We start from the raw sequence: 13,779 nt of genomic DNA, 5'->3' as shown, positions 1-13,779 counted from the left end.
TACTAGCTTATCAGGTAAACCAAAAACCATTGCGGGTACCCAACGTGACCTGGAAAAAAATATAAATATATGCCATGACATAAGCAATAAATTATAAAAATATAGAAAATATATAAAAAATACCATTAAAATGTTAATTATGGCAATGAGATACATTGAAAGGGACTTTTTCGAGGGCTAACCCTTTCAATGTATCAACCATAATTAACGAGCTATCCGTTTCTGTAGACCGATGTAATGTTTAATTGTCTTAGATGGCATTAATTGGTTATGTGACTATTTAATATTTATTATAATATTTATATTTATTATAAAATTTACTATTTGATTTTTCATACTCGGATATATATATATATATATATATATATAAGTAAACAGAAATTCTTATTGTAGAAAAATATAATTAAGAAATCTGAAATATTTACATCCTCCCTCTCTCTCTCTCTCTCTCTCTCTCTCTCTCTCTCTCCCCCCCCCCCCCCAACAATGATTAAACTAGACCAAAATTTAGAGGAAATCTGTAAAAAACATTAAAAAGGAACCAAAAAGAAACCAAAGGGAACAGACAGGACTCATTTCGTTCATAAAAACCTTTCAAATTAATTCAATTCAATTCAATTTCAGAAAAAATTCTCAATAGTAGCCAACTAATTACTTTAATATAAGTACCATGGATTATATAAAAAAAAAAAATTAAAAAAAATTAAATGCACATGTGAGACACAACAACAAATGGTGGAAAAGAAGTACTTTCATAAAATACTCATTATCAAAAGGTAATATGCAAAATAAGAACATATTTAAAGCAGAAACATGATCATGTAAAATTAAAGTGACCTGTGGTACCAGGTTCCATAGATGAGTAAAGAAATTCAGTTCCACCAGTGAGAACGGCAACTAAGTTTTTAATAATAAACAATAACTAAAATTTAGTAATTAACAGGAGCTTTCGAGATTTAAATATCTCTTCATCAGCTGTGTGAGTGCATACATAAAATATAAAATATGAAAATTTACAAATGGAATGTGCAGGGTGTGGTCATGTTGAATAAAAAGGGAGAGCATGCATGAGAACGTGTGAATACTAAAGCATTACGGTGCAGAACTAGGTGATTGTTGTAGATGCTGGGTGCGTACATGGGCAGAGTGCCAGCATTTGTCATGCTGTAATACTACAGACTCCATAATTGGGTGTAGCTACACATCTCTATTGCAGTTAAACTGCTATGACAACCAGATATGTACAGTGACTCAAGTTGACTCTGCACATTCTGCAATTGCAGAGCATTATTGGTCGATGCAACATGACCTCAATCCCAGACGTGATACCGAGGTGGTTGACCAATCCCGCCACTACCATCAACGTCTGTGGCTTGAGTCACTGCACATATCTGGTTGTCATAGCATTTTTAACAACAATAGAGGCATGCGGCTATACCCAATTATGGAGTCTGTAGTGTTACCACATGACAAACACTGGCATTCTGCCCATGTACATACCCAGCATCTACAACAATCACCTAGTTCTGCACTGTGATGCTATAGCATTCGCACATCCTCGTGCATGCTCTCTCTCTTTTTACTCAACATGACCATGCACATTCCATTTGTAACATTTCATATTCTATATTTTATGTGTGCATTCACACAGCTGATGAAGAAATACTTAAATCTCGAAAGCTCCCATTAATTACTTAATTTTAGTTACTGTTTATTATTAAAAACTTAGTTGCAGTTCTCATCGGTGGAACTGAATTTCTTTACTCATGATCATGTAAATATAGAGCACTTCCATCAAGGAGAAGTAAAATTTTGGAAAGTGCTAAATTCTTGCATAATTATGCAAGGATCCAAAGCTAGTCAAATTCCATCTTCATTGAAAACTGTTCCTATTTGGGGACAAGTTATGTAACTTGTCCCCAAATTTAAAGTGCAACAAATAATCAAAGGGTATATAAATGAACATTAAATTTTTCTCATCTCTACAAACTTTCGTAAATTATTCTAATTCTGATGCAAAGTTCTCTATGACATTTAACTAATTTATTCAAAGATTCTTCAAGACCTCTTGAAAGATAATGTTTAATAGCACAGCATAATCCACTTTTTAATAATAATCTACATTTTATATCTCCGACACTAAAATCTGTCAGCAACTTATTATTATTATTGCTGCTCTTGTATTATTTCTACCTAATTGGGGGTTCCACCTCGTGACGGGTATTGCTACCAAGCACACAGAGTGGTTGTTGTTATGTCTAGTGCTGTCGGTCAAGGAACTCTGACTATCCTACAGGTGTTCAGGATTGTGACTTTCTGGAGTTCCTTGTAGGTGTTCCCTGGGAGACCTATTGCTGCTAGGCTGTTATGAAGGGTCTTTGGCACCATACCTGTGGTTGACACGATGATTGGGATGGACGTTACTTGTTGCATATGCCACATCTATTTGATCTCCTGTCTTAGGTTCGTGTACTTCCTGATTTTGTCCTCATGGGTTTTCTGCAGGTTGCCAGTGTTGGGTACCGCTATGTCAATCAGATAGGTAGCCTTTTCCTTCTTGTCCACAAGGGTTATGTCCAGTCTGTTGTGCGGGATTGCCCTATCCATTATTATGGTGTGGTCCCAGTACAGCTTGTGGGTTGGAGTCTCTAGTATGGTACACATTCTTTGATCAACTTGTATTTCCTTGCTAGCTTCTGATGTATTATCCTGGCTACCTGGTCGTGTCTATGAGTGTACTCAGTCTGGGTGATTACCTTGCACCCCGCAGTGATGTGTTGGATCGTTTCTGAGGCTAGGTGGCATTATCGACATGTGTCACTGGACACTCCGGGCTCCTTGATGATGTATTTTCTATAGTTTCTGGTGTTGATTATCTGGTCTTGGATGGCGAGCATGAACCCTTCAGTCTCGGGGAAGAGCATCCCACTTGTGAGCCATGCATTGGAAGCAATTTTATCTATGTGATCTTGATGGAGATCATTGTAGTATTTGCCATGGAGTGTCTTCTCTGCCCATCTTTCTAGAATTGTTTGTACCTCCTGGTTGGGGGGGAACACCTCGCTTAGGTTGAGTGGGGTATACCGCTTGTCTATCTTCCTTATGGCCTGGTGGAGTGCTGCTGTGTGTTTCTGGAAGTAATCCTTCAGGTCAACTATCGCTGTCTTCTGTTAATTTATTAGGCCTATCGGGCCCCTTCCTCCTTCTTCCCGGGCAATTGTCAGTCTCTCCATGGCAGATTTTGGGTGGTGTTGGCGGCTCTTGTTCACCATTGTCCTTGTCTTTCTCATGATATCCTCCAGCTCGGTATTAGTCCACTCTATGACCCCAAAGGAGTATGTTAGCACTGGGACTGCATAGGTATTTATGGCTTTAACTGTGTTCCCTCCATTCAGCTTTGCTTTCAGCAGGCTTCTGAGTCGCTGATGGTATTTTTCAGTCAGGCAGGCCTTAATTTCATTGTGCTCTAACTGCTGAGCCTGCATCATCCCCAGATATTTGTAGGTCTCTCCTCCTGTCATGGCTTTGATCTCTTTATCAGTCTGCAGCTGGTAGTTTTGGCCGACTAATTTCCCCTGATGCAATCCGTTGGTCTTGCATTTGTTTAGACCAAATTTCATCCTAATATCATTGCTGAATTCTTCAGTGATCTGGAGTAGTTGCTGGAGGTGCTTCTTGGTTCCCACATAGAGCTTGATGTCATGTCATCCATGTACATCAGGTGGGTGAGGGTGTACAGGTTCTTCCTTCCTTGTTTGAGGTTATATCGATACTTGCTACTGTTGAGCATGGTGGATGGCAGATTAAGTGCTAGACAGAACCACAATGTGCTCAGGGCATCTCCCTGAAAGATTCCTCTCCTGATGGGGATTGGCCTGGTTGTCATGTTTTCAACCTTAATGGTGGTACGCCATTTCGCCTTCATTTCTCCCAGGAAGTTTGTCACTATCGGATTGACTTTGTAGATGTTCAGCGCCTCTATTAGCTAGCTATGAGGCACAGAGTCAAAGGCCTTGCGGTAATCGATGTTGGCTGTGTACATGTTCCGCCACTTCTTTAGGCTTGCTCCATAATCGGGGGTTAATAATTGCTCCATAATCTATGGTTAATTGCTCCTTGCATCCTTGCTCAGCCGCTTGCATCTTTTTCTGCTGTTTGGCCATTATGTTCTAGCTCTCGAAGTGGTCTGATATCTTCCTGGTTATGCAGCTGGTTTGTTTTTGTTTTTTGTTATTTGTTTTTAGGAGCATTAGCAACTAAGGCCATATTGCTCTGGGGGTGGTCACTCCCTGACCTTTTCGCATTCTCCGTATTTGGTGGCCACGGGTTCGAACCCCAGTCTACTCAAGAAGCAGGTGCTATGCACTGCTGCTCCTGCCCACCTGGCTACAGAGGCTCCTTATGCAGCTGGTTAGGACCTTGTACATTGTTGGGAGGCAGATAATTGGCCTATATTTTGCTGGGTTTCTTGTATCTTCATCTTTAGGCTTCAGATATGTGATTCCTTGAGTGAGAAACTTCAGGATTGTCTCTGAGTGCCTTATCATTCAGGTGAACTGCTCTGCCAGGTGCTTGTGTGTGTGTGCAAGTGAGCTTCTTGTACCAGTAGTTGTGGACGTTATCTATTCCTAGTTTGCCAGTTGTGAGAGTTCTTGATCATCTGTTTTACTTCTTCTTCCCAAATTTCCCACCCTCTCATTTTTTGTACATCCTTGGTTTTCTTGTGTTCTAGTTCTATCCAGGTGGCTCAGCTGTAATGTCTTACTTCCCTGCTCCACATGTTTCCCCAGAACTCCTCAACCGTCTTCTTCTCGGGTGGTCCATTCCCTTCTTTTCCGTCTCCTCCGAGATTCCTGTAGAAGCCTCTTTGGTCTATATCGAAGATTCGGTTATTTTTCTCTGGGAGCTCTCTTTGTATCGGCGTAGTCTCCTGGTGAGTGTAAGGAGGTTCTGCTTCAATGCTCCAAGTACTCTCCTATTCTCTGATTTTTTGTTGCATCTTTGCTGTGGATGCTGTCTCTCTTGAGGATGCTCTTCACTTTTCCAATTAATTTCTTACTCCTATTGCCCCATTGGTACTGGGTCAATTGGCCTATCTTGACTCTTAATTCTTCTATCTTCTGCTGAAGTCTTCTTTCCCAAGCTGCTGGTTCCTTCTGTTTTTGTTTCTTCTCCTGCTGGTCTCTAGCTTCTCTTCCGTTAATTCTCGTGGCTGCTACAGCAGCACAATACACAGTTGTGTGGATGGCCTCCACTGTTGCACCATTGCTGTCAAGGTAATGCGGTATCGTGTGCCGAATCAGGTGGTCTGTGACTCTCCACAAGGTTCTATTCGGCCTCTCTTCGGTATCACGTGTCTTTGTGGGGTCCATTCCTTCGAATTCTGTTAGGACTTTCTTCCACTCGTCCTCTATTCTGGATATCATGACCTCGTCTCTTTTAACTTCAGCTGCTGTGGGTTGTATTTCTTCTTGCTCTTCCTCCTCTGGTTTGGTGGTGGTATGTTCTGTCTCCTCTGGTTCCATATTTTTATCCTTTGTAGTTGATCGCTCACGTCCTGCTTGATTTTTTCCAAGATTGCAGGAGCTATCTTGGAAAAAATCAGGTTCTTCGTGACGATGGTCATTCTGTGGTCCGCTATTTGGTGACTTGAATATTTGGGAATCGTTCCAGCCACTTGGTATGTAGTCTCGCCCTGTAAATTGTCATATCGGTCTCCAGCATTGTTATTTCATAGTATGCTCGCATGTTGTACATATTCATTTCGATGCTCCACTTCATGTGTTGCCGTTTTCTCCCTTTCTGGGTGGTTATTAGCACAGTTGTGCAGGAAGCACTTCCAGTTGGTGGGGCTGGATGGTCTTGCCCCTGTCTTGTCTTGTGGTAGCCATGCAGGTGACAGTGCCACTCACTCCACTGTCTTCCTCGGGAGCCCATCTCTGATTTTTTTAACCGACCCCTCTGCCTAAGGCTTGAACGCGAGACTTTATCCTGCGCCACACTCGATGCAGTATGACTAATATTTATCTGCAACATCATCCATCTATTGAGGTGGACCTGTTTAGCTTCGGCTTATGTCCAGTGGTAGTTCTCGGGAGTGACGCCAGATGGTGCCACAATCTGCCTTAGCTGCCACTCCAACCAAGGGGAAGGTCCCTTGGAGCAACTTTCACGATGTTTATTTATTTAAAAATTTTTATTACTGTTGATTTATTTATTATTATTATTCTAATTTATTACTATTATTATAACGGTCTCGCAGTGTGATGGAGCTGCATTCGCTTCCACCAAGGCGGTACTCGAACCCGGGTCCATCAGGCTGGTAGTCCGGTGTCGTAACCACTGGGCCATCATGCCTCTTATTATTATTATTATTATTAGCCATACAGTGGAAGGTAGCTTGATGCTTATGCTGCACCAACCAAAAAAAAAAAAAAAAATTTCTGAATTACCCCGATAGTGAGAAAAGTAGAAGGGAATCACCAAGAAAAAAGAAGAATGATAATATCCAGCTGGGGACCCTGGGTGTGCCAATTCCATACTCATCAGATGTAAGTTGTATATTCAGCATATAAGTTGATTTATATGCTGAATTAGTTTATTTTTTGCCTCAAAAATTCATGCTTAATAAATATATTTGCTGCAGAAGTCAATGTACACAGGGAATAATGTTGTCAATGTACAACATTAAAATAATGAGTCGACATTCATTGGTGGGTGAATATAAAAATCCATGATTTTCCATTTCTTCCAAATTACAAATATTTTACTTGGTGTGGATTTTGAATTTTTATTTATCATTTATTCAATGTTATAGTGTAATAGCATCAGCAGGTACAGCCCCAAACACTTTTGTTGTATTTTTAAATTGTAGTAATGTCAGCAAATGTTACTGATGCTACAAAGCTTAGAATTATGTGTTGTTTCTAGTTAAAGTTATTTATAAAATCCAATCATGTGATATAAATTATTAAGAATTTGTAATGGTTGTAAACTACATCTTTTTGAAAGATTAATTTGAAATATTCATTATTATTTTTGAATAATAAACATGAAAAGAGATAATCACTCATGATAGTGTGAACTACATGCTTGGTTAAAGTTTTAAGTCATTCAAAACATTGTCCCACAAGATCTAATAATAATTAAGTTTCTAACAGCCATAAACTGTTTTTGAAACAGTCATTTGAAACATTCATTATTATTTTGGAATAATAAACATGGAAACCCAGAAAGTGATACTCATTCAATATAGAGAGTTTGCCACTTGCAATAGTATTGCAATGTGTACTTCATAGTGTTCAAATTTGAAATAAATTTTGAAAAACTTTTAGTTAAAGTGGGGCAAATAATATCATCTAATATGCTTGTGAGCCAAAACAATATGATAACCTAATAGATAACCTGGGCTGCCTTTTAGCTGTGATATCTGCTTGCAACCATCGACTATATGAGCCTGTGGAGGTGTCCTCAGATATCCTACACCAAATGAACTGAAGAATGTTGTAGGGTTTGAAAACAGAGGAAGGTAAAAGCATGGACTGAAGAATGCTGTTCCACCACATCCCACAAATATTTGGACATGATTTTTGAACCATTTCTGTGCAATGCAGGCCTTGTGACAGGGCACTGTATTGTTCAAAGAGTCCAGTGCCATCCAGATACACAGCTACCATGTAGGACAAACATTGATCTAAAACAATGCCCAGGTAAGATCTGGCAGTGAGGGCATGTTCAATGGGGATGAGGAGACCCAGTGATGTCCATAAAAACATCCCCTAAACCATGATACTACTACTGCTAGTCTGTTTCTGTCCAAGTGTGCAGTGTTGCTGTAGCTGTTCAACTGCTTGCCATCAAATATGCACCCATCCATTGTCACTGGAACCTTGATTCATTTGGACCAGGTGACTATTTTCAATCGCCCAATATCCAGGAATGGTGCTACCATGCCTACTGCAAGTCAAGGGGTTGATGATGGTCTGTCAGCATGGGCTAATAAGCAGTTTGCCTATACCATAGGCAAATGTCCAGAATGGTGCACTTGGAAACATTTCTCTGTGTACCCTGTTTGAAGTCTGCCATTAATTGAAGGATCATGAGCCAGCTCACTAGTCATAATAGTTAATCAGATTGGTCAAACAAGATCTTCCTTAACAAATATAAAGCCTTGTATAAAGCCTTGAATGGTTTGAGCAGGCTCGATGCTGACGGGATACTTCCGCTGCTCAGATTAAGAACCTGAGGGGGTATAGAATCAAATTGAGGAAAGACAGTTGCAGAATAATGTGCAGAAATTTGCCTTTAAGCAGCAAGTGGTTGATTGCTGGAACAAACTTCCATATGTCATTGTGGAAGTTGATAGCTTAAATAGATTCAATTAAGAATTGGATAAATATTTGGAGCAAATGGATAGGTGAATTGGGAAGGTGTTTTTTTTGGCTGATGCTGTATAAGCTTGCTTTCTTGTATCATATGCCACTGTTAACAGTGGCATATGATACAAGAAAGTAAATTAAATTCTGTAAATTAAATTCCCCATTATAAGATATTCTGATTTACCGGTCAACTCTATTTGTTGGTACAGTTGTTCATCATGCTCACCACAGTGATTTGGACTATAAAATGCTCTACTCTACTTAATTTTGTTTTCCAAAGTGCTTATATCACATCAAATTGACTCAACATTCATTCAACTGCCATTTTCTGGAATAACCTTCCTTCATACGTATTTCCTGAAAATTACAATCTACAGAAGTTCAAGTCCAATGTCAACAAATATCTTCTTTCGTCTTCTCAACCTACAACCCAAGCATGGTACTAAGTACTATAGGTTCTAATACCTCTTGTGTTTGGGGTTCACATAAAAAAAAAAAAAAAAAAACATTACACTAGTAACCCATGTCACTGGTGCAACTTGGTGCACTGCCTTAAATTTTAGGTGCTTCTTAGCTAATTACATAATTCCTTCCTCCTCTTCTGTCCTGTCAAGTGTTTCCATTCTGTAAGCATTGCACTCACAATGTTTAAATTCTGCATCCCCTATATCTGACTGGCACATGTTTCTGATATCCCTATAATTAGCTATTTTAGCTAAATTAGCTATTTTGACGTGTCACTCAATAGTTGGACTTAGGGAATAATTTTGACGTTTATTAGGATTTCAGCAAAGCATCTGACTCTGTCTCACATGAGTGGTTACTTTATAAGCTGGAACAGGTTGGAATCACAGGGAAAATCCTTAGATGGATAGCTGGACGGCTTCAGGGCAGGAGACAGAGAGATGTGATAAATGGTTATTCCTCAGATTGGGTTGATGTAAGAAGTGGGGTTCCCCAAGGACCACTGTTGTTTTTGATTTTCATAAATGACATCTATGAAGGGATAGAGGGCATGATGTCTAAATTTTCAGATAATGTAAAGATTGGTAGAGTAGTTAATGATCGCTGCCAAGCAGGGCTTCTTCAGAATGGCCTAGATAGACTTCAGGGATGGTCAGAAAAATGGCAGCTATGCTTTAATCCAGCAAAGTATAAGGTATTGCACCTGTGTAACAGTAACCCCAAAATAATTTATACACTTGACAGAGTTGAACTAAAGCCAGTAGTGGAGGAAAGGGACTTGGGTATTATGATATGGTCAGATATGAAGTTCTCTGAGCATTGTAGACTGGGAGCATGGTGTACTATTGATGATTTATCGAACAAATGCTAGTAGAGATAAGGATGTCATAATCCCATTATATAAGGCTATTGTTAGACCACACTTGGAATACTGTATTCAAGTATGGAGACTGCACCTAAAGAAAGACATTGTTGTTCTTGAAAGAGTCCAAAGAAAGGTAACTCACCTGGTGAGATCAGCAAAAGGGTGTCCATATGAGGAAAGACTTTGAATATGTCTTTGCAAAACTTGGAAACTAGGCACCATAGAGGAGACTTGATTGAGGTGTTTAAGGCTCTGAGAAGCATAAGCAAAATGAATGGGATGAAATTTTCAGTTATAAATGATTCTTGAACAAGGTGTCATAATTTCAAGTTACGGGGGGGGGATGTTTAGACTGGATTGCAGGAAGTTTTATTTTAGCTGGCAAGTTATAAATCACTAAAATAAGTTACCAACATGGTTGTTAGAGTTTGGGGAAATTCAAAAGTCAGCTGGATAATTGCCTATGGGAGGAGGGAATTGCATAGGTTGTCCACTTCCTTTTCTCTCATTAATTATTATTATTTTTATTATTAATTTATTTATTTTTTGTTATTTTATTATTTTTTTTTGGCTGGTGCAGCATAAGCAATAGGCTTCCTTGCACCATATGGCGATTGCTAATACTAATAATGTCTGCATTTCATGATGTAACCAAGGGTGTTCATAGTCCGTGGCCCACATGCACCTCAGTCATTCACACTGTGCAGCCAAGCGGACAGTTTCACACGTTATGGATTCTTCAAGTTCAAAACTAGTATGCTGCAAGTTACAATTTTACACTAATTTTTAAAAATGTTTTTTTATAATAATCATTTTTTCTGCACTGATGATGTTTTATGTATCTTCCTGAAAAGTACAAAGATGACTTTTAAAGCCTAAAATCTTGAGACAAAAAGAAATTGGAGGAAAGGACAATAAAAGCTGTCACATTTAGGTAAAATGTGCTCTAAAAACGAAATATATATATATAAAAACAGAAAGTATAGTTTAGCATTTCATAAAAAATAATTACAGATATACATGTGAAGAATATATAAGCAGTCTTGCAATAAAATAAATCAAAAACCAAAAGGTTCTGCTCTAATATTTTATTGAACCTCTTATTGTCTAATCATAATTTGATTGTCTTATAAAAATCTTCACACATTATGTTAAATTTACATAATTGTGAAATTAATTGTTTTTACATTTATATAGTTTAGTTTATCTGATCACTATACATTTATTTCTGAAACCATCAATTCAATGTTTCCATTATGTGGAAAATGGCAAACAAAAAAGCCACAATTTTTCAAGTTCCAAAGTCAGCTTTCAAAATACAAATGCAAAAAAAACAGTAACCACTGATTAGCCATTACTCTTCATTTTCAGTTCCAAAATGAAAATTAAGCAAAGAAAACTGATTACAGTAAAATCTCATTAATACAAACTCGGTTTATACAAAGTACTCGTTTATATGAAGCACATACCATCCCCTGCAAAAGGATAGGCTTTTCTATGTAAATATATTCGTTTATTACAAACGAATTTTACATTTGTAAAATTCATTTGTAATAAATTTGTAAAGTTTATTACAAATTCAGTTAAAATGTATTACAAAGTTCTTTTTCAACCCTTGAGAAATAAATATTGTCATTTTGTATGTTTAATACAAATCTTGGCAGAGCAATCCAATTATTGCCCTCGGCCACCTGGCTCCCTACTTGTAGAAGGATGGCACTGACTTGTTAGAAATTAGTTTTGTGTAAACAAAAGCAGTTTATGGTAGCTACAATGTCAAGTGCACTCTGAAAAACATCTTTATGAAGGATGAGTTGTTAAATTAACAAAAGAATAAAAAGTTTTTCTAAGTTGTTTACATGCACTCCCTTTTTTTTTTTTTTTGGTAGTTGTTGGCGCATCGGCTTCTGTGGCCATAATGCACCTCCCAAGGTTTTTTTGCAGTACTTTGATCCAAGCCCGAGGCGGGATTTGAACCCGCGACCTTTGCGTTGCCAGGCAGGCACTTTACCCACCCGGCTAGCCCGGTCGGCTGCACTCCCTCGCTCTCCACAGGAATAAGATCAGTTGCAATTGTTACAACAGTTCAAAGAGTCTTTTGCTATCGTGTACAGCAATCTATTTTTTGTGCCATTTTATCTGAGCAGATGTCTTTTTCAGAACTCATCTTTAAATTAATTTAAAATTTGTTTATTATTAAATCTTATCTAGCAGTGTTATGGCGACAAAATGTAGATGGATAGAATTAAGCCTGGAAATTAAACTAAAAATTATACAAGAGGCTGATAGGATGGAAAGAAGCAAAACAGACATTGCAAAGGAACACAACATCCCTTTACCTACTTTATCTACAATATTGAAAAACCAAAAAAGACTTGAAGAAGTGCATGACACTAGAGCAGCGATGAAAAACAGGAAACGAATTCATGGAGCAAAACACAAGGAGCTTGAAACAAAACTTTTTGAGTGGTACCAACAAATGCGTGCATCTAATTTGCCAATACTAGGTCCGATTTTGCAAGAAAAGGCAAGTTATCTAGCTCAGCAACATGGGATTAGTGACTTCAAATGTAGCAGTGGCTGTCTCTAAAGATTTAAAGACAGGAACAACTTGGTTTCGCGAAATGTTTGCAGTGAGTCTGGATTAGTCGACAAAGAAAAGGCTACAGACTGGTTGTGTTCTGTACGGTCCATCCTTGAAAAATACGAGGCAAAGGATATTTTTAATCCTGACGAGACAGATTTAGTTTATAATTTGCTGCCAAAATAAAACATTTGCTGTTCGAGGAGAGTCTTGTCATGGTAGAAAATTAAGTAAACAAAGACTCACTGTTCTGTTATGCTGCAATTCAGATAGCAGTACAAAACTACACCCACTTGTGGTGATTGGTAAGTTTTCCAAGCCAAGATGTTTTAAAGCAGTTAATCAACTTCCCTGTGATTATGAGGCCAGCAGAAGTGCTTGGCTTACAGTTAAAATTTTTCAGTCTTGGTTATCAGAAGTGGACAGAAGAATAGCTTCAGAAAAAAAGGAACACTTTGATGATTCTAGACCATTATACAGCACATTCTGCCAAGACACTTAAGTTGACAAATATACGGCTGTTGTTTTTACCCCCCAATACCACCAGTCTAATGCAACCACTGGATCAAGACATTATTTATAATCTCAAGAGAGCAGATAGAGCCGTCTGATAAGGCACTTGATCCGCAACATAGGAGGGAACAATTTGCAGCCAAATTGAAATGTTTTGGATGCTATTCATAATCTTGTTATTGCTTAGGAAAGCAATAACAAGTATGCTTGCATCAAAACAAAGTATGACATCAAGTGTAATAATCAACTGCTTCAGAAAGAGTGGCTTTGGAGAAAACATCATCGAAAAACATAGTCCAGCAGACAAATGTGATAGCAACAATGAAGAATTTGAAGTTGGTACCACTGCAATGCCAACACCAGAAGAGCTGCTGGGTACCAAACAAAACGATGATGTTTTTGTTACCAGTGACAGCGAAAGTGAAGCAGCGAGCACACTGCCATCTAAAAAAGATGCCCAAAATGCATTGAACATAATAGAGAATGTGTTGGCCTGCAGTAACGTTTATAAAGAAACAACTATTGCATTTGATGTCTGTGCTGTAGTTAAAAATGCACATAGGAAAAAAAACTGTGCAAACAACATTGGATTCTTTAAATTAGATTAATTTATTAAAAAGTTAATGGTTTGTATATCTCCTTTTATATTAAGATTGATATTCTTTTTACTGTTATACTAAAATATTGTATATATCAAAGATTATACTGTACAATATTTTCATTTCCATTAATACTGCTTTTCTCTTAGTTTATCTTATAAATAAAATAATCTTTAAAAAATATGTTATTCCTATCACTGTATTGTTAGACAAGGCTTTTGTTTTTATTTTGATTAATTTATTTTTGATATTATTATTATTTTTAGATATACAGTATGTACCATAAAAAAAAATAAAAAAAAAACAGTAAAATTTTGACACTTCTGGGGGACCTTGTTACTACAAATCTCATTATTACAAAACGTGAAAATTTGG

The 13,779-nt window shown here is 37.9% G+C and overlaps 1 protein-coding gene across 1 annotated transcript in view; it reads right to left on the bottom strand.

Annotated features, from left to right (window-relative positions):
- The window catches only part of LOC150076225 (copine-8-like), a 324,722-nt gene that overhangs the window by 224,696 nt on the left and 86,247 nt on the right, over nucleotides 1–13,779 (bottom strand). The window lies entirely within an intron of this gene.

The sequence above is a fragment of the Mastigoproctus giganteus genome, chromosome 13, assembly GCF_048544385.1.
Source record: "Mastigoproctus giganteus isolate SK-2022 chromosome 13, ASM4854438v1, whole genome shotgun sequence".
NCBI classification, from domain to species: Eukaryota; Metazoa; Arthropoda; class Arachnida; order Uropygi; family Thelyphonidae; genus Mastigoproctus; species Mastigoproctus giganteus.
This window is presented reverse-complemented; position numbering and strand designations above follow the sequence as displayed.